This window comes from Hyperolius riggenbachi, chromosome 1 (genome assembly GCF_040937935.1).
Source record: "Hyperolius riggenbachi isolate aHypRig1 chromosome 1, aHypRig1.pri, whole genome shotgun sequence".
NCBI classification, from domain to species: Eukaryota; Metazoa; Chordata; class Amphibia; order Anura; family Hyperoliidae; genus Hyperolius; species Hyperolius riggenbachi.
In genome coordinates this window covers 667,749,558-667,769,916 of record NC_090646.1, presented here as the reverse complement: position 1 = coordinate 667,769,916, position 20,359 = coordinate 667,749,558, and the positions used below count along the sequence as shown (strand labels likewise).

The 20,359-nt window shown below is 50.7% G+C and overlaps 1 protein-coding gene across 2 annotated transcripts in view; it reads left to right on the top strand.

Annotated features, from left to right (window-relative positions):
• Nucleotides 1–20,359, top strand: part of IL11RA (interleukin 11 receptor subunit alpha) — a 213,091-nt gene that overhangs the window by 51,690 nt on the left and 141,042 nt on the right. Inside the window, exon 1 of one of the 2 annotated variants that reach the window (XM_068252958.1) lies at nt 9,349–9,624. The exons of the other annotated variant lie outside the window; for it this stretch is intronic. The gene's annotated coding sequence lies outside the window, so the exon portion shown is untranslated. Of the gene's footprint in view, nt 1–9,348; nt 9,625–20,359 lie in introns of those variants that run through there. 2 annotated transcript variants of the gene reach the window in all.

Here is a 20,359-nt window from a genome sequence, read left to right as displayed (position 1 = left end):
ATGCTTGTTCCAGGTATGACTCCACTGGCTGCATGCTTGTTGCAGGTGTGACTTATCTGGCTGCATGCTTGTTCCAGGTGTGACTCCACAGGCTGCATGCTTGTTCCAGGTATGACTCCACTGGCTGCATGCATGTTCCAGGTGTGAATTCAAGAATCTGTGCAAATAGAGGCATTTTTATAATTTGAATAAACATGGCAGCACCATGTTATTTGCTTCTTCTGCCTTTTAAAAACTGTGCAATGGATTGAATAAACATACCCTGTCATGCTGCTGTGTGTTTTGAAAGAACACCAAAATCAGTTTGTTCTGCTGTTGTAGCGGTCTTCTACTGTGGCATGAGCTTAAAGCAAAACTGAATTGAAAATTAAAACTCAAAATAAACATACACGAGTCACACTTGCCTCCCATTAACTCATCAATCTCTCTCTCCTCTCCTGTGTCCTGTTTGTCCGATGTGCTCATTGGAATTCTCCGTCCTCCATATTGAAAATGGCCATTACACCATAACAGCTTCCTAGTCAGCACACTGTTAAACTGTAATATCTCCCACTTGAGCCATAGGGAAACATGGACATTACCTTGCACATCAGTTGTCCTTTCAGTTATAACTGACATCAACTGATATTTCAGTTCTGACAAAATCTTGTCAGAAATGGAAGGAATCGTTGTTAGAAGAAAATGGTGAGCTTCTGCGAGGAACTGACGATGAGGTAAGTATGTAATAATCATTTGCAGGTGCGTCATGTGTTTATTTTAAATAATTTTACTGGATTCAGGTTCCCTTTAGACAATTCTTTGTTGGGCCTTATCTGCTGTGCCTCCTCCAAAACTGTCAGCAATGATGAGCAATTTCATGCAGTGTGAACCCGCCCTGTCACTAAAGCTATCTGTTATCTCTCAGGAGCAGTTTATATTACCTCAGAAACTGTTTGTACAGCCTCAGGAGCAGTCTATATTGCCTCCAGTGCTGTCTATATTGCCTCACATGTTGTCTAAATTGCCTCGAGAGCAGTTTATATTGCCTCAGCAGCAGTCTATATTGCCTCTTGTGCTGTCTATATTACCTAAGGAAATGTCTATGTTGACTCAAGAGCTATATTGTCTTAGGAGCAGTCTATATTGCCTCAGGAGCTGACTATATTGCCTCAGGAGCAGTCTATATTGTCTTAGGAGCAGTCTATATTACCCTCAGAAGCAGTCTATATTGCCTCAGGAGTAGTCTATATTGCCTCAGGAGTAGTCTATATTGTCTTAGGAGCAGTCTATATTGTCTTAGGAGCAGCCTATATTACCCTCAGGAGCAGTCTATATTGCCTCAGGAGCAGTCTATATTGTCTTAGGAGCAGTCTATATTACCCTCAGAAGCAGTCTATATTGCCTCAGGAGTAGTCTATATTGCCTCAGGAGTAGTCTATATTGTCTTAGGAGCAGTCTATATTGTCTTAGGAGCAGTCTATATTACCCTCAGGAGCAGTCTATATTGCCTCAGGAGTAGTCTATATTGCCTCATAAGAAGTCTTTATTGCCTCACATGCTGTTTATATCGTCTCAGTTGCTGTCTAAATTGCCTCGGGAGCTGTGTATATTGCCTCCATTACAGTACATATTGTCTCTGCAGCTGTCTGTTTTTCTCTTTCTGTACCCTGATGGATAGACTCCAGCGGCCTCAATGAGCAGGTTAAGTGTGCAATGTTTCTGTACCGCGATGGGTAGATGTTCTGTCACTCCAGCGGCCTCTGTGAGCAGATTACATGTGCGCAATGTTTCTGTACCGCGATGGGTAGATGTTCTGTCACTCCAGCGGCCTCTGTGAGCAGATTACATGCGCGCAATGTTTCTGTACCGCGCTGGGTAGATGTTCTGTCACTCCAGCGGCCTCGGTGAGCAGATTACATGCACGCAATGTTTCTGTACCGCGATGGGTAGATGTTCTGTCACTCCAGCATCCTCTGTGAGCAGATTACATGTGCGCAATGTTTCTGTACCGCGATGGGTAGATGTTCTGTCACTCCAGCATCCTCTGTGAGCAGATTACATGCGCGCAATGTTTCTGTACCGCGATGGGTAGATGTTCTGTCACTCCAGCATCCTCTGTGAGCAGATTACATGTGCGCAATGTTTCTGTACCGCGATGGGTAGATGTTCTGTCACTCCAGCGGCCTCTGTGAGCAGATTACATGCGCGCAATGTTTCTGTACCGCGATGGGTAGATGTTCTGTCACTCCAGCGGCCTCTGTGAGCAGATTCCATGCGCGCAATGTTTCTGTACCGCGATGGGTAGATGTTCTGTCACTCCAGCGGCCTCTGTGAGCAGATTACATGCGCGCAATGTTTCTGTACCGCGATGGGTAGATGTTCTGTCACTCCAGCGGCCTCTGTGAGCAGATTACATGTGCACAATGTTTCTGTACCGCGATGGGTAGATGTTCTGTCACTCCAGCATCCTCTGTGAGCAGATTACATGCGCGCAATGTTTCTGTACCGCGATGGGTAGATGTTCTGTCACTCCAGCGGCCTCTGTGAGCAGATTACATGCGCGCAATGTTTCTGTACCGCGATGGGTAGATGTTCTGTCACTCCAGCGGCCTCTGTGAGCAGATTACATGTGCGCAATGTTTCTGTACCGCGATGGGTAGATGTTCTGTCACTCCAGCGGCCTCTGTGAGCAGATTACATGCGCGCAATGTTTCTGTACCGCGATGGGTAGATGTTCTGTCACTCCAGCGGCCTCTGTGAGCAGATTACATGTGCGCAATGTTTCTGTACCGCGATGGGTAGATGTTCTGTCACTCCAGCATCCTCTGTGAGCAGATTACATGCGCGCAATGTTTCTGTACCGCGATGGGTAGATGTTCTGTCACTCCAGCGGCCTCTGTGAGCAGATTACATGCGCGCAATGTTTCTGTACCGCGATGGGTAGATGTTCTGTCACTCCAGCGGCCTCTGTGAGCAGATTACATGTGCGCAATGTTTCTGTACCGCGATGGGTAGATGTTCTGTCACTCCAGCGGCCTCTGTGAGCAGATTACATGCGCGCAATGTTTCTGTACCACGATGGGTAGATGTTCTGTCACTCCAGCAGCCTCTGTGAGCAGATTACATGCGCGCAATGTTTCTGTACCGCGATGGGTAGATGTTCTGTCACTCCAGCGGCCTCTGTGAGCAGATTACATGTGCGCAATGTTTCTGTACTGCGATGGGTAGATGTTCTGTCACTCCAGCATCCTCTGTGAGCAGATTACATGCGCGCAATGTTTCTGTACCGCGATGGGTAGATGTTCTGTCACTCCAGCGGCCTCTGTGAGCAGATTACATGCGCGCAATGTTTCTGTACCGCGATGGGTAGATGTTCTGTCACTCCAGCGGCCTCTGTGAGCAGATTACATGCGCGCAATGTTTCTGTACCGCGATGGGTAGATGTTCTGTCACTCCAGCGGCCTCTGTGAGCAGATTACATGTGCGGAATGTTTCTGTACCCTGATGGGTAGATGTTCTGTCACTCCAGCAGCCTCTGTGAGCAGATTACATGCGCGCAATGTTTCTGTACCGCGATGGGTAGATGTTTTGTCACTCCAGCGGCCTCTGTGAGCAGATTACATGTGCGCAATGTTTCTGTACCGCGATGGGTAGATGTTCTGTCACTCCAGCGGCCTCTGTGAGCAGATTACATGTGCGCAATGTTTCTGTACCGCGATGGGTAGATGTTCTGTCACTCCAGCGGCCTCTGTGAACAGATTACATGTGAGCAATGTTTCTGTACCGCGATGGGTAGATGTTCTGTCACTCCAGCAGCCTCTGTGAGCAGATTACATGCGCGCAATGTTTCTGTACCGCGATGGGTAGATGTTCTGTCACTCCAGCATCCTCTGTGAGCAGATTACATGCGCGCAATGTTTCTGTACCGCGATGGGTAGATGTTCTGTCACTCCAGCATCCTCTGTGAGCAGATTACATGCGCGCAATGTTTCTGTACCGCGATGGGTAGATGTTCTGTCACTCCAGCGGCCTCTGTGAGCAGATTACATGTGCGCAATGTTTCTGTACCACAATGGGTAGATGTTCTGTCACTCCAGCAGCCTCTGTGAGCAGATTACATGTGCGCAATGTTTCTGTACCGCGATGGGTAGATGTTCTGTCACTCCAGCATCCTCTGTGAGCAGATTACATGTGCGCAATGTTTCTGTACCGCGATGGGTAGATGTTCTGTCACTCCAGCAGCCTCTGTGAACAGATTACATGTGCGCAATGTTTCTGTACCGCGATGGGTAGATGTTCTGTCACTCCAGCATCCTCTGTGAGCAGATTACATGCGCGCAATGTTTCTGTACCGCGATGGGTAGATGTTCTGTCACTCCAGCGGCCTCTGTGAGCAGATTACATGTGCGCAATGTTTCTGTACCGCGATGGGTAGATGTTCTGTCACTCCAGCATCCTCTGTGAGCAGATTACATGCACGCAATGTTTCTGTACCGCGATGGGTAGATGTTCTGTCACTCCAGCATCCTCTGTGAGCAGATTACATGTGCGCAATGTTTCTGTACCGCGATGGGTAGATGTTCTGTCACTCCAGCATCCTCTGTGAGCAGATTACATGTGCGCAATGTTTCTGTACCACAATGGGTAGATGTTCTGTCACTCCAGCAGCCTCTGTGAGCAGATTACATGTGCGCAATGTTTCTGTACCGCGATGGGTAGATGTTCTGTCACTCCAGCATCCTCTGTGAGCAGATTACATGTGCGCAATGTTTCTGTACCGCGATGGGTAGATGTTCTGTCACTCCAGCATCCTCTGTGAGCAGATTACATGCGCGCAATGTTTCTGTACCGCGATGGGTAGATGTTCTGTCACTCCAGCGGCCTCTGTGAGCAGATTACATGCGCGCAATGTTTCTGTACCGCGATGGGTAGATGTTCTGTCACTCCAGCGGCCTCTGTGAGCAGATTACATGCGCGCAATGTTTCTGTACCGCGATGGGTAGATGTTCTGGTACTCCAGCGGCCTCTGTGAGCAGATTACATGCGCGCAATGTTTCTGTACCGCGATGGGTAGATGTTCTGTCACTCCAGCATCCTCTGTGAGCAGATTACATGTGCGCAATGTTTCTGTACCGCGATGGGTAGATGTTCTGTCACTCCAGCATCCTCTGTGAGCAGATTAAATGCGCGCAATGTTTCTGTACCGCGATGGGTAGATGTTCTGTCACTCCAGCGGCCTCTGTGAGCAGATTACATGTGCGCAATGTTTCTGTACCGCGATGGGTAGATGTTCTGTCACTCCAGCATCCTCTGTGAGCAGATTACATGTGCGCAATGTTTCTGTACCGCGATGGGTAGATGTTCTGTCACTCCAGCATCCTCTGTGAGCAGATTACATGTGCGCAATGTTTCTGTACCGCGATGGGTAGATGTTCTGTCACTCCAGCATCCTCTGTGAGCAGATTACATGCGCGCAATGTTTCTGTACCGCGATGGGTAGATGTTCTGTCACTCCAGCGGCCTCTGTGAGCAGATTACATGTGCGCAATGTTTCTGTACCGCGATGGGTAGATGTTCTGTCACTCCAGCATCCTCTGTGAGCAGATTACATGCGCGCAATGTTTCTATACCGCGATGGGTAGATGTTCTGTCACTCCAGCGGCCTCTGTGAGCAGATTACATGTGCGCAATGTTTCTGTACCGCGATGGGTAGATGTTCTGTCACTCCAGCGGCCTCTGTGAACAGATTACATGTGCGCAATGTTTCTGTACCGCGATGGGTAGATGTTCTGTCACCCCAGCGGCCTCGGTGAGCAGATTACATGTGCACAATGTTTCTGTACCACAATGGGTAGATGTTCTGTCACTCCAGCAGCCTCTGTGAGCAGATTACATGTGCGCAATGTTTCTGTACCACAATGGGTAGATGTTCTGTCACTCCAGCGGCCCCGGTGAGCAGATTACGCGTGCACGTCTGCGCAATGTTTCTGTACCGCAATAGATAGACGCTCTGTTCCTCCAGCGGCCCCGGTGAGCAGGTTACTCATACGTTTTTGCGCAATGTTTCTGTACCGTGATGGATAGACGTTCTGTTTTTCCAGCGGCCCGGGTGAGCAGGTTACGCATGCGTGTCTGTGCAATGTTCCTGTACTGCGATGGATAGACGTTCTGTCACTCCAGCGGCCCCGGTGAGCAGGTTACGCATGTGTGTCTGTGCAATGTTCCTGTACTGCGATGGATAGACGTTCTGTCACTCCAGCTGCACCGGTGAGCAGGTTACGCATGCGTGTCTGCGCAATGTTTCTGTACTGCGATGGATAGACGTTCTGTCACTCCAGCGGCCCCGGTGAGCAGGTTACGCATGCGTGTCTGCGCAATATTTCTGTACTGCGATGGATAGACGTTCTGTCACTCCAGCTGCCCCGGTGAGCAGGTTACGCATGCGTGTCTGCGCAATGTTTCTGTACCGCGATGGATAGACGTTCTGTCACTCCAGCGGCCCCGGTGAGCAGGATATGCATGCGTGTCTGCGCAATGTTTCTGTACTGCGATGGATAGACGTTCTGTCACTCCAGCGGCCCCGGTGAGCAGGTTACGCATGCATGTTTGCACAATGTTTCTGTACTGCGATGGATAGACGCTCTGTTCCTCCAGCGGCCCCGGTGAGCAGGTTACGCATGCGTGTCTGCACAATGTTTCTGTACCGCGATGGATAGACGTTCTGTCACTCCAGCGGCCCCGGTGAGCAGGTTACGCATGTGTGTCTGTGCAATGTTTCTGTACCGCGATGGATAGACGTTCTGTCACTCCAGTGGCCCCGGTGAGCAGGTTATGTATGCGTGTCTGCGCAATGTTTCTGTACTGCGATGGATATACGTTCTGTTTTTCCAGCGGCCCCGGTGAGCAGGTTACGCATGCGTGTCTGCGCAATGTTTCTGTACCGCGATGGATAGACGTTCTGTCACTCCAGCGGCCCCGGTGAGCAGGTTACGCATGCGTGTCTGCGCAATGTTTCTGTACCGCGATGGATAGACGTTCTGTCACTCCAGCGGCCCCGGTGAGCAGGTTACGCATGCGTGTCTGCGCAATGTTTCTGTACCGCAATAGATAGACGTTCTGTCACTCCAGCGGCCCCGGTGAGCAGGTTACGCATGCGTGTCTGCGCAATGTTTCTGTACCGCGATGGATAGATGTTCTGTCACTCCAGCGGCCCCGGTGAACAGGTTACGCATGCGTGTCTGCACAATGTTTCTGTACCGCGATGGATAGACATTCTGTCACTCCAGCTGCCCCGGTGAGCAGGATACGCATGCGTGTCTGCACAATGTTTCTGTACCGCGATGGATAGATGTTCTGTCACTCCAGCTGCCCCGGTGAACAGGTTACGCATGCGTGTCTGCACAATGTTTCTGTACCGCGATGGATAGATGTTCTGTCACTCCAGCGGCCCCGGTGAGCAGGATACGCATGCGTGTCTGCACAATGTTTCTGTACCGCGATGGATAGACGCTCTGTTCCTCCAGCGGCCCCGGTGAGCAGGTTACGCATGCGTGTCTGCGCAATGTTTCTGTACCGCGATGGATAGACGTTCTGTCACTCTAGCGGCCCCGGTGAACAGGTTACGCATGCGTGTCTGCACAATGTTTCTGTACCGCGGTGGATAGACGCTCTGTTCCTCCAGCGGCCCCGGTGAGCAGGTTACGCATGCGTGTCTGTGCAATGTTCCTGTACTGCGATGGATAGACGTTCTGTCACTCCAGCGGCCCCGGTGAGCAGGTTACGCATGTGTGTCTGTGCAATGTTCCTGTACTGCGATGGATAGACGTTCTGTCACTCCAGCGGCCCCGGTGAGCAGGTTACGCATGCGTGTCTGCACAATGTTTCTGTACCGCGATGGATAGACGTTCTGTCACTCCAGCGGCCCCGGTGAGCAGGTTACGCATGCGTGTCTGCACAATGTTTCTGTACTGCGGTGGATAGACGCTCTGTTTCTCCAGCAGCCCCGGTGAATAGGTTACGCATGCGTGTCTGCACAATGTTTCTGTACTGCGATGGATAGATGTCTGTCACTCCAGCGGCCCCGGTGAGCAGGTTATGCATGCGTGTCTGCGCAATGTTTCTGTACCGCGATGGATAGACATTCTGTCACTCCAGCGGCCCCGGTGAGCAGGTTACGCATGCGTGTCTGCGCAATGTTTCTGTACTGCGATGAATAGACGTTCTGTCACTCCAGCGGCCCCGGTGAGCAGGTTACGCATGCGCGTCTGCGCAATGTTTCTGTACCGCGATGGGTAGATGTTCTGTCACTCCAGCGGCCCCGGTGAGCAGGTTATGTGTGCACGTCTGCGCAATGTTTCTGTACCGCGATAGATAGACATTCTGTCACTCCAGCGGCCCCGGTGAATAGTCGTAGCCCTGCAGCAGTCAGTGATTGTAACGTTACACTGATTCTCCATGAATCACATCACAGATCCGCTATGGGTGTATCGTGTGTCCTGCGGCTCTCAGCTTGTCATCTCTTATTAATGGCTCGTCACCCAACACCGGCCCCAGACGGCTGCGCAGCAGTGGTGGTGTATGCGGCGTGCCACCATACGTGACAATTCATAGCTCTGCAATCTGCCAGCAGGGCCACGGAGAGGAAGATCAGAGAGAAAAGGGAAGAATACAGATTTTATGTACAGTATTTATTTTTTGTATGGCGCGCTTAACGGATACATCCGGCAAATTAAAAAATAAAGGTTTTGCTCGTCTGGGGCTTCTTCCAGTCCTTAGAAGTCTGTTCGGTCCCACGCCCTGCTCTGAGCCAGGCCTCTGCTCTCCCCTGCGTAAGATTGCGACCCGCGGCTGGGTCGGGATCTTCTGCGCATGCGCGGGGGAGCCGTATGCCTTTCCCGTCGCTGGGAGTGCTCTGCGCTTGCACAGTTCCATTCTCTGCCAGCGAGAGCAGAGGCCTGGCTCAGAGCAGAACTGCGCCTTTGGACCTCACAGAATTGTAGGGCCTGGAAGAAGTGAAGTCAGAGAAACTTTTATTTTTCAGATTGCTGGTGGAGTCTTATACAGGTCAGGGTGGAGTGTTATATTATTCGAGGTGGAGTTTTATACAGTGTAGGGTGGATCGTTCCTGTCAGTGCTGATAATCCGGACTCTGGGGTATATTTAGCACGTGGCTGTGAAATAACAGCAGACAAAACATGTTTGTTGTTGGTGATCTCTGAATAGCGGATTAATCCTCATGTGTGGCGCAGCATCTGGGAAACATGATGCAGGTTAATCCCAGCTAACCCCCCTTCATCCTCCGCACACTGCTGCTGCTTATTCTCCTCTGTTGTATCCCATTTCCACGCCCGCCGCACCTGTCTCACACGAGAAATCACAGCATCGAGACTGCTAAACACGGGATTTAAATGGCCTCTGGAAGGTGTTAGTCACCTCATCCTGAAGTGACAACAAAGAGCTGCTGGGAAAATCAGAGGGACAATTGTATACTCAGGGAGTACTTGGGGGGCACCTTCTAAATTCCGCTAACACCAATGATTGCATAGCTGCACCTTGAAGAGGGATAAGGGGGGACACTGATATGCTGCATGAGATTTGGGGAGTAATTGCTGCATTTCATATGTGTAGTGGTTGCTCCACTGTGGGGTAAGTGTTGCACTTCATATATGGGGGATTTCTTCACTTTGGGGTAATTGTTGCAATTCATATGTGGGGGGATTGCTGCACTGTGGGGTAATTGTTGCACCTCATATGTGGGGGGATTGCTGCACTGTGGAGTAAATGTTGCAATTCATATGTGGGGGATTTCAGCACTGTGGGGTAATTGTTGCACTTCATATGTGGGGGGATTTCTGCACTTTAGGGTAATTGTTGCAAATCATATGTGGGGGGATTTCTGCACTGTGGGGTAATTGTTGCACCTCATATGTGGGGGGATTGCTGCACTGTGGAGTAAATGTTGCAATTCATATGTGGGGGATTTCAGCACTGTGGGGTAATTGTTGCACTTCATATGTGGGGGGATTGCTGCACTGTTACATAATTGTTGCAATTCCTATGTGGTGGGGATTGCTGCATCGTGGGGTGATTGCTGCACTGTGGGGTAATTGTTGCACTTCAGATGTGGAAGTGATTGTTGCATTTGTAATATGGGGTAGTGATTGCTGCATATGTAATATGACAATGGCATTATTATTAAACAAGAGGTGTATAATAGTAGGTAGAAGTCAAAAATCATGAAAATGGTGCGATTTTATCCAGGGGTTCACTGAGACCTGAAACATTTTGTAGAGGTTCCTCAACTAATGTCGCATAACGTGCCCCTAACGCAACGCATGTTAGCTTTGAAGTTGGACGTTACATTGCACTGCGTTATGCGTCTCTTGATGCGTACGTAATGCATACTTTTTGACGCATGCAGATCAAACAAAAATGGCGCATGCGGCACATTTAAAAAAAAACAAACAAACATTACTGAGCATGCGCAAACAGTCTAACGCAGCGAAATACGAGTATAATGCACAGCACGCTGCACTGTCATTTAACGTGCAGCATTATACTCCAACGCAAGGTGGGCACTGTGAACAGCCCATTGATTTTACATTACTGTGAGTTGGGCTGCGTTACTGGCTGCTGTAACGTGCGCCTGTAACGTCCCACTGTGAAAGCAGCCTAAAAGGTTGAGAAAGACTGATCTAAGTTATATGTATTTCTTTTCAGGGCAATCTAGCGTTCTGGAAGCTTTGATCTCCCTCTACTAGCAGAAAATATAGAAGCTGAGAGCAGAAGTCCTCTGTTATTGTCTCACACTGCCCCCTAGTGACAAATGGCCATAAATACACTTTACAGCAGTACTAATTACAAGCAAGGAACTGTAACAAATAAGAAATAAAAAATGTGATCAAATAAATTGGCCCGGAGCGCTTGCAAGCCTCTATATAAATTGGCTGCTAAAGGGTTAATAGATCTCTCTCTGATCAGATGTCGATCAGGGAGGGATGCGTCTTTCGAGCACGTCGGGTGACAGTATGCCAGTGAATGACTTTTATAGCCACTACAGTGTGTTTATTTAGCCTGGAGTTATGCTCTAAATCTCTTCTGCTTTTTATTTAGTGAATAATGCCTTTCTGTAGAATAGCGCGGCCTCCCTCCCCGTCATATGGAAAGATTTATGTTTTTGAGATTAGATGCGAGTTGGCTGAGAATTCCTCGCAGGGCTATGAGTAACTATTTCCCCTCATTCTCTATAGAAAGCAGACCTTTTATAGAGCCCATTTTCCCATACTGCTTTATACAATATGGCCATAGCTCCCAACTGTCCCTCTTTTGGAGGGACAGTCCCTGTCTGGGACCCTGATCCTCGGTCCCTCTTTCCTCCTCATCTGTCCCTCTTTTAGCACATATTTACAAATATTACAAAACTCCCCCCATCATAAAAGGCCCCCGTTAGAGCTCTAACTGGGGCCTTTTATGATGGGGGGTGTTGTGTAATATTTGTAAATATGTGGTGTAGGATGTTATTGTAACTACTGTATATATGTAGTGCACTTTCTGATGAAGCCTGTTGGTGAAACATGTCCATGTTAAAGTCTATGTACAGCACTTAGCACCGATTGTAATGTCTTATACCCACCCATTATTTGGTCAGTTGGCTGGGGGGACCAGACTCTAGGTGGACGCACCACTCCAGTACTTCTCTCATACTGGTCAGGTAGCGCTCCACTGTCCCTCCCTCAACTGTTACTGTGCAGGCATCTGTCTACAGTGTGGGATAGCTACACCTTTCCTCTATAGTGCGGCAAAGGGGGATGAGCAAAGACCCCCACACCTCAATATAGACACTCATTTGAGACCTCCACAGTAGAGTATCCACAGCCGTGGTATCTCAACTTTTTAACTCATACTGTTTTGTATATATAAGTAAAATTATCACGTTTTTACTATTGTACCTATAGGGTCATGTGCTTCTGGACTTAAAGAGAGTCTGAAGCGAGAATAAATCTCGCTTCAGACCTCATAGATAGCAGGGGCATGTGTGCTCCTGCTAAACCGCCGCTATCCCGCGGCTTAACGGGGGTCCCTTTACCCCCAAATCCCCTCTGTACAGCCGTGGAGCGCTTCCTGGTTGGGGCAGGGCTAACCGCCGCAGCCCTGCCCCACGCGCGTCTGTCAGCGCGCATCTCCGCCTCTCCCCCGCCCCTCTCAGTCTTCCTTCACTGAGAGGGGCGGGGGAGAGGCGGCGATGCGCCGCTGAAAGACGCGACTGGAGGCAGGGCTGCAGCCGTTAGCCCTGCCTCCAGGAGCGACCAAGTCTGCGACCAAGTTTTGCAGTGGGGGGTTTGGGGGTGAAGGGACCCCCGTTTAGCGGCGCGATAGCGGCGGTTTAGCAGGGGCACACGTGCCCCTGCTAACTATGAGCTCTGAAGCAAGATTTATTCTCGCTTCAGAGTCTCTTTAAGTGTGTGGTTACTATTTCCCTGGTACTCCAATCCATTCGGGTAGTGTTTGCTGATAAGAGGACCAGTAAAAAAAAAAGTGTTGTTTTTCCTTACTTGAAAATCCAATTACCTGGTGCGGCAGTTTATTGCTGCTGGCCTCGAAATTCTCACTCCTTCAGCCGCCTTCAGTGATGCTGTGATGTAGCGGGTGAAAGGGGGTGGGGACAGTGCGCCTTCTGCTGAAACCACACCTCCTTGCTACAGACTGACTGCCGTGATAGGCTGTTGGTGCCTAGGAGGTGTGGTTACAGTGGGCAGAGCAGCGAGTTGCCCCGCCTCTGGCCGCTCTCCCTGCTGTGGGCTAGTGACTGCATACAGCGCATCACTGGCAGGCAGCTCAGGCCCAACTGCTGCACCAGATACTTGGATTTTATTTCCATGGTAAAACTGCCACCTTCACACTGACAAAAAGTAAAATGCTTTAAATAATAAATCATTTCAATCATGATTCATGGATCAAATAGCTACCTGAACATCAACAAGCTAATTATCTTAAACTCTTACTATGCAGCGTTTAAAAACCAGCGCCTGGGGCTATGAGGAAATAAATAAGTGTGTGCATTCCCTGCAGAAGGCTGTCACAGATTCAGATGGAGGGGCCGGAGGGTGGCCCTGGGGCCATAGATTGCTGGGCCCTGCTGTAATATATCAGACTGTCATCGTGCAGGCAGCATTCCTATTCTGGGGACATCCTACAGCTGATCCTGTAGCAGAGAGAGGTCAGCTGTGCTCAGGTGATCTACGTCATGGCAAGAAGGAATGTCATACCTCTGCGCTCCATCTGTGACCTCTGAGCTGACACTCCATTCATCTGATCTGCTCTCCATCTGCACACTGTCCATCCTTGTTCTCTTCACTGACACTGCAGGTCTGTCTATGATTCATAGCAGATGTGAAAACCCCATACAGACTGCAGGCAGCACTGTCTTATGGAGAGGGGAGGAGAGGCAGGAGGCTGCATGTACTGGGCTATGGAGAAGGGAGGGGAGGCAGGAGGCTGCATGTACTGGGCTATGGAGAGGGGAGGAGGGGCAGGAGGCTGCATGTACTGTCCTAGGGAGGGGAGAGGCAGGAGGCTGCATGTACTGTCCTATGGAGAAGGGAGGGGAGGCTGGAGGCTGCATGTACTGGGCTATGGAGAGGGGCAGGAGGCTGCATGTACTGTCCTAGGGAGAGGAGAGGCAGGAGGCTGCATGTACTGTCCTATGGAGAAGGGAGGGGAGGCTGGAGGCTGCATGTACTGGGCTATGTAGAGGGGAGGAGGGGCAGGAGGCTGCATGTACTGTCCTAGGGAGGGGAGAGGCAGGAGGCTGCATGTACTGTCCTATGGAGAAGAGAGGAGAGGCAGGGGGCTGCATGTACTGTCCTATGGAGAAGGGAGGGGAGGCTGGAGGCTGCATGTACTGTCCTAGGGAGAGGAGAGGCAGGAGGCTGCATGTACTGTCCCATGGAGAGGGGAGGAGAGGCAGGAGGCTGCATGTACTGGGCTATGGAGAGGGGAGGCAGGATGCTGCATGTACTGTCTTATGGAGAGGGGAGGAGAGGCAGGAGGCTGCATGTACTGTCCTATGGAGAGGGGAGGAGAGGCAGGAGGCTGCATGTACTGGGCTATGGAGAGGGGAGGAGAGGCTGGAGGCTGCATTTACTGTCCTATGGAGAGGGGAGGCAGGAGGCTGCATGTACTGTACTATGGAGAGGGGAGGCAGGAGGCTGCATGTATTGGGCTATGGAGAGGGGAGGCAGGAGGCTGCATGTATTGGCCTATGGAGAGGGGAGGAGAAGCAGGAGGCTGCATGTACTGTCCTATGGAGAAGGGGGGGAGAGGCAGGAGGCTGCATGTACTGTCCTATGGAGAGGGGAGGAGAGGCAGGAGGCTGCATGTACTGTCCTATGGAGAGGGGAGGAGAGGCAGGAGGCTGCATGTACTGTACTATGGAGAGGGGAGGCAGGAGGCTGCATGTACTGTCCTATGGAGAGGGGAGGCAGGAGGCTGCATGTATTGGCCTATGGAGAGGGGAGGAGAGGCAAGAGGCTGCATGTACTGTCCTATGGAGAGGGGAGGAGAGGCAGGAGGCTGCATGTACTGTCCTATGGAGAGGGGAGGAGAGGCAGTAGGCTGCATGTACTGTCCTATGGAGAGGGGAGGAGAGGCAGGAGGCTGCATGTACTGTGCTATGGAGAGGGGAGGAGAGGCAGGAGGCTGCATGTACTGTCCTATGGAGAGGGGAGGAGAGGCAGGAGCAGGGCCGTTTTTTGGGGCGTGCGGAATGTGCAACTGCCCGGGGCGCAGTGCAGCAGGAGGGAGAAGGGGCGCTAGCAGAAGTACAACCAGCAGATAGCAAGACTGTGACACGCAGAAGACTGGCGTGATCACCTCTCTGCACTCCTCCTGGGCGTCCTGTTGCCTTGCCAGCCGTGCCCAACGTCAAGTGAACACCACATGACCAACGCGTGGTGACACTGACGTACAGTAGGGGTACTGCAGGTGTCAGGGCGCCCTAGAAGATGACTTGCTGCAGACCACGTGTGTTTCCCTGCCTGGGTCCCCGCTGCATCCTCTCTCCTGGATGGTCCCTGAAATGTGGCAACAGAGGCAGGAGCCACCCCGGTCAGTGGTTAGCTCCACTCTTTATCTATCTGACCTGTCGCTCTCCTCCCGATATGACTGACTGCTCTCAGTTGGAAGGGAAAGGCGCAGCCGTGCAGGTTCCAGTCAGCAGCCGGAATGACTGATAGTGTGGTCAGGCAGGGGGCTCTTAAAGCGGTATCGTCACCATAAAAATCAAATTTCAACAACAACTGGTCTGAGTGTATTAAGTGATAAAGATGCTAATCCTGCATTCAAAACTTTCAAAACGTTTTCTGCTGTTATGATTTGGAGTTATCGTATACCTTAGGAGCACTGGCCCTTTAGTAGTCGGTGCCAAAGAATTGCATGCTGGGGTTTTTTTTTATCTATAATATATTCCTCCTCTTCCCTTTATTTCCCTGCCTGCTGCTTATCTGTAGAGTTGGGCCGAACCTCCGATTTTAGGTTCGCGAACCGGGTTCGCGAACTTTCGCGAAAGGTTCGGTTCGCGTTAAAGTTCGCGAACCGCAATAGACTTCAATGGGGATGCGAACTTTGAAAAAAAAAAAAAATTATGCTGGCCACAAAAGTGATGGAAAAGATGTTTCAAGGGGTCTAACACCTGGAGGGGGGCATGGCGGAGTGGGATACACGCCAAAAGTCCCCGGGAAAAATCTGGATTTGACGCAAAGCAGCGTTTTAAGGGCAGAAATCATATTGAATGCTAAATGACAGGCCTAAAGTGCTTTAAAACATCTTGCATGTGTATACATCAATCAGGTAGTGTAATTAAGGTACTGCTTCACACTGACACACCAAACTGTTCACTGAACAGAACAGGTATACAGTGGCGGGTTCACTGAACAGAACAGGTATGCAGTGGCGGGTTCACTGAACAGAACAGGTATACAGTGGCGGGTTCACTGAACAGAACAGGTATGCAGTGGCGGGTTCACTGAACAGAACAGGTATGCAGTGGCGGGTTCACTGAACAGAACAGGTATGCAGTGGCGGGTTCACTGAACAGAACAGGTATGCAGTGGCGGGTTCACTGAACAGTACAGGTATGCAGTGGCAGGTTCACTGAACAGGTATGCAGTGGCAGGTTCACTGAACAGGTATGCAGTGGCGGGTTCACTGAACAGGTATGCAGTGGTGGGTTCACTGAACAGGTATGCAGTGGTGGGTTCACAGAACAGGTATGCAGTGGTGGGTTCACAGAACAGGTATGCAGTGGTGGGTTCACAGAACAGGTATGCAGTGGTGGGTTCACAGAACAGCTATGCAGTGGTGGGTTCACAGAACAGGTATGCAGTGGTGGGTTCACAGAACAGGTATGCAGTGGTGGGTTCACTGAACAGGTATGCAGTGGTGGGTTCACAGTACAGGTATGCAGTGGTGGGTTCACAGAACAGGTATGCAGTGGTGGGTTCACAGAACAGGTATGCAGTGGTGGGTTCACAGTACAGGTATGCAGTGGTGGGTTCACTGAACAGGTATGCAGTGGTGGGTTCACAGAACTGGTATGCAGTGGTCGGTTCACAGTACAGGTATGCAGTGGTGGGTTCACAGAACAGGTATGCAGTGGTGGGTTCACAGTACAGGTATGCAGTGGTGGGTTCACAGAACAGGTATGCAGTGGTGGGTTCACAGAACAGGTATGCAGTGGTGGGTTCACAGTACAGGTATGCAGTGGTGGGTTCACAGAACAGGTATGCAGCCAGGGACAAGCTAAGCCTAACTAATCTTTCCCTATGAGAGAGAGTGTGCAGCAGCTCGCCCTACTCTCACTAATGCAGGCACACGAGTGACCGTAATGGTCGCCGCTGCCTGCCTTTTAGTAGGGGGGGAGTGGCTCCAGGGGCTAGTGTAGCCTAATTGGCTACACTGGGCCTGCAGACTGTGATGTAGAGGGTCAAAGTTGACCCTCATGGTGCATTATGGGGCGAACCGAACTTCCGCAAAAGTTCGCCTGCGGGACGCGAACGCGAACCACGGAAGTTCGCATGGAACCGTTCGCAGGCGAACCGTTCGGCCCAACTCTACTTATCTGAAACCTGATCCCCTACTCACTTGTGTTTACAAGCAAGGCTGAGGTGACTCAGCGATTGGAGGAGACAAGAAAAAAAGTAAAGGGCAGAAATGACATGACGAGTTAGCCTTAACTGTGGGCAAAAGACATGGCCCCCACCAGGAACAGAATTCTCATCATTTACTATATAACATTCACTGAAATCAAAACGTGGACAGTACAATACATGTGTTAAGTAAGTAGATCAAGTATTTATCTACATATATATATATATATATATATATATATATATATATATATATATATATATATATATATATGTGTGTTTTTTTCCCTGAAATAGTATGGCTGATCCTACTGCTTTAAGTGCAGGGAGGCTGGGTGGCAGGGAATGGGCTCAGGGTGGAAGAGCGGTGGGCAGAGAAAACACAGAGCTGCAGGCATGACACTTGCCTGCAGGTCATCTGACAGCCTCAGATCAGGGGCGTAGCAATAGGGGGTGCAGAGGTAGCGACCGCATCAGGGCCCTTGGGCCAAAGGGGCCCCGAAGGGCCCTCCCTCAACTACAGTATTAGCTCTCTATTGGTCCTGTGCTCATAATAATCACTTCTATAGATACTTTGAATAGTGGTAATCATTAACAAACTGTTGCCCATCCCCTTCTTGCACCTCTGACACTGTAGTTGCCAATGGCAGGTTTTGGTGCGTCGTATCAATTGTTAAGTATAGAGTGCTTGGGGGGCCCCAATGTAAAACTTGCATCAGGGCCCACAGCTCCTTAGCTACGCCACTGCCTCAGATAGTAACTTCCTGAAGTTCTTGAAGAGAGGGTCCCAGCCCAGGCAGTTTCTTCCTTCTCTCCTCCCCTCCCAGCCCAGAGTCCAGACTGCAAAGCATGGTGTCAGGGGAAGGGGAGAGTGTTCAGCCAAACGACAGGATGTGTCTTAGAGATGGGAAGTTCGGATCTTTTCAATGATCCGGATGATTCGAATCGGATCATTGAAAAGATCCGGATCTTTGATCCGAATCTCGGATCATTTTACTACGAAGCATTCGGGGTGAAATGAACAGCAGGACAGGTCTGTGGACAGGAGAAGGGGAGGGGGTGGACACACAGAGAAGGGGAGAAGATGGACAGAGGGCAGGGATTGGACAGAGAAGGGAGGAGGGACGAGCAGAGAGCAGAAATGTTTGCACACAATACCCACATGCTGCAATCATATGCTTTACATGTATTTCACCTATATGCTCATCTGTGTTGCACAGTGAAAGAAAGCATTCCCCAAAGCATTCCCAGAAGTGAAGTGCAGCTGTTTAGAGGGAGTGCAGGAGGATCATATTGCGCTGCCTGCAATCACAGTGCCTGCAAAGTTGCTGAGCTGTGCGGAGCTGAGCCAAAAGCTTCCAATGTGTTCACTGTGCAGCACTACGGAACAGACAGCCTATAATGTGCAGCACATTATGGCCAGTATGTGTGCTCTACACATATCTGGCAGTGGCACTGATGTCCCCTCTCTCTCCTCTACCTGTGGCTGTGCAAGGCTGGCTCCCCTCCAACACAGCTATCCATCTCTGCTCTGCTTCCACTCCGCTGCCCGCTGAGAGGGGGGCGTGTCGCTCCTGGCCCGCCCCTTTTGCGATCCGAATCACTCATTTTGATGATTCGGATGATTCGATTCACAAAATGGATTCGGATCAAAGATCTGAATCGTTCATGATCCGGACAACACTAATGTGTCTGTGTCTCTGCTGCCTGTGTCCCCCTGGCCTGCATGCTGTAAGTACCTGTCCTGCTCCTCTGTCCTGACAACCGCTTCCCCACCCCACAGCATTAGGGGCCAATTTATTCCCTTCTCTATCAAGGTAGCACCACTGCTCCCAGCAAGCCCCCCTCCCCTTTGTATAAAGGTACCACTGCTCCCAGCAAGCCCCCCTCCCCTTTGTATAAAGGTACCACTGCTCCCAGCAAGCCCCCCTCCCCTTTCTATAAAGGTACCACTGCTCCCAGCAAGCCCCCCCTCCCTTTTGTATAAAGGTACCACTGCTCCCAGCAAGCCCCCCCTCCCTTTTGTATAAAGGTACCACTGCTCCCAGCAAGCCCCCTCCCCTTTGTATAAAGGTACCACTGCTCCCAGCAAGCCCCCCTCCCCTTTGTATAAAGGTACCACTGCTCCCAGCAAGCCCCCCTCCCCTGTCTATAAAGGTACCACTGCTCCCAGCAAGCCCCCCTCCCCTTTCTATAAAGGTACCACTGCTCCCAGCAAGCCCCCCTCCCCTTTCTATAAAGGTACCACTGCTCCCAGCAAGCCCCCCCTCCCTTTTGTATAAAGGTACCACTGCTCCCAGCAAGCCCCCTCCCCTTTGTATAAAGGTACCACTGCTCCCAGCAAGCCCCCCTCCCCTTTGTATAAAGGTACCACTGCTCCCAGCAAGCCCCCCTTCTACAGAGGTACCACTACTCCCAGCCTATACAGATTACTACAGCTGCCAGCATTTCCCTCCCCTCTGTAGAGGCATCAAAGCTCCCAGCAAGCCCCTTCCTCCCTCCCCTTTATAGAGGCATTACAACTCCTAGCATGCTCCTCTCCTCCACAGAGGCACCACAGGTCCCAGCATGCACCTTACTTCTCTAAAGGCACCACAGATCCCAGCATGCCCCTTATCCTCCATATAGTATTGTGATTTCCCTTAGGGCCCCAGAGCCCAACTGGCGAACCCCCCTGGTCTCCCAGTGAATAGTGGTCCCTTGGAGCTTCTGAGTATTCATAGCAGAGCACACAGACACCTGTCTGGATGGTGCGCTCCTCTGCGAGTTTTTCGCTTTTCACCTTCACATACACCTCATTTCTGACACCACTAGAGTATGTTCATGCCATCAGGTCAGATGAGGCGCCCACCAGTATGAAGCACATAGAGGAGCAAGCCAGCCGGACAGGACAGTGCGCTCCACTGAAAATGTTCTGCAGGGGACCACAATTCACATTGGGCAGCCATCTTTTGAGGCCCTAGGGACAATCCAATACTATATGGACTCTGTGGTGCCTCTATGGAAGACGATGAGCATGCTGGGAGCTGTGGTGTCTCTGTGGAGGGAAGAAGCATGCTGGAAACTGTGGTACTTCTATAATGGTGGTAGGGCTTGCTGGGAGCTGTGGTGCCTCAACGGAAGGGCAGGATAGTCCAGGGGTTTCCTATATCTTCCTTTCAGAACGCAAACGAGTGTGGGCGAATGTATCTGTTCTGGGCATGCACAAGCAAGGTCCGCACATGCCCAGTAAAATT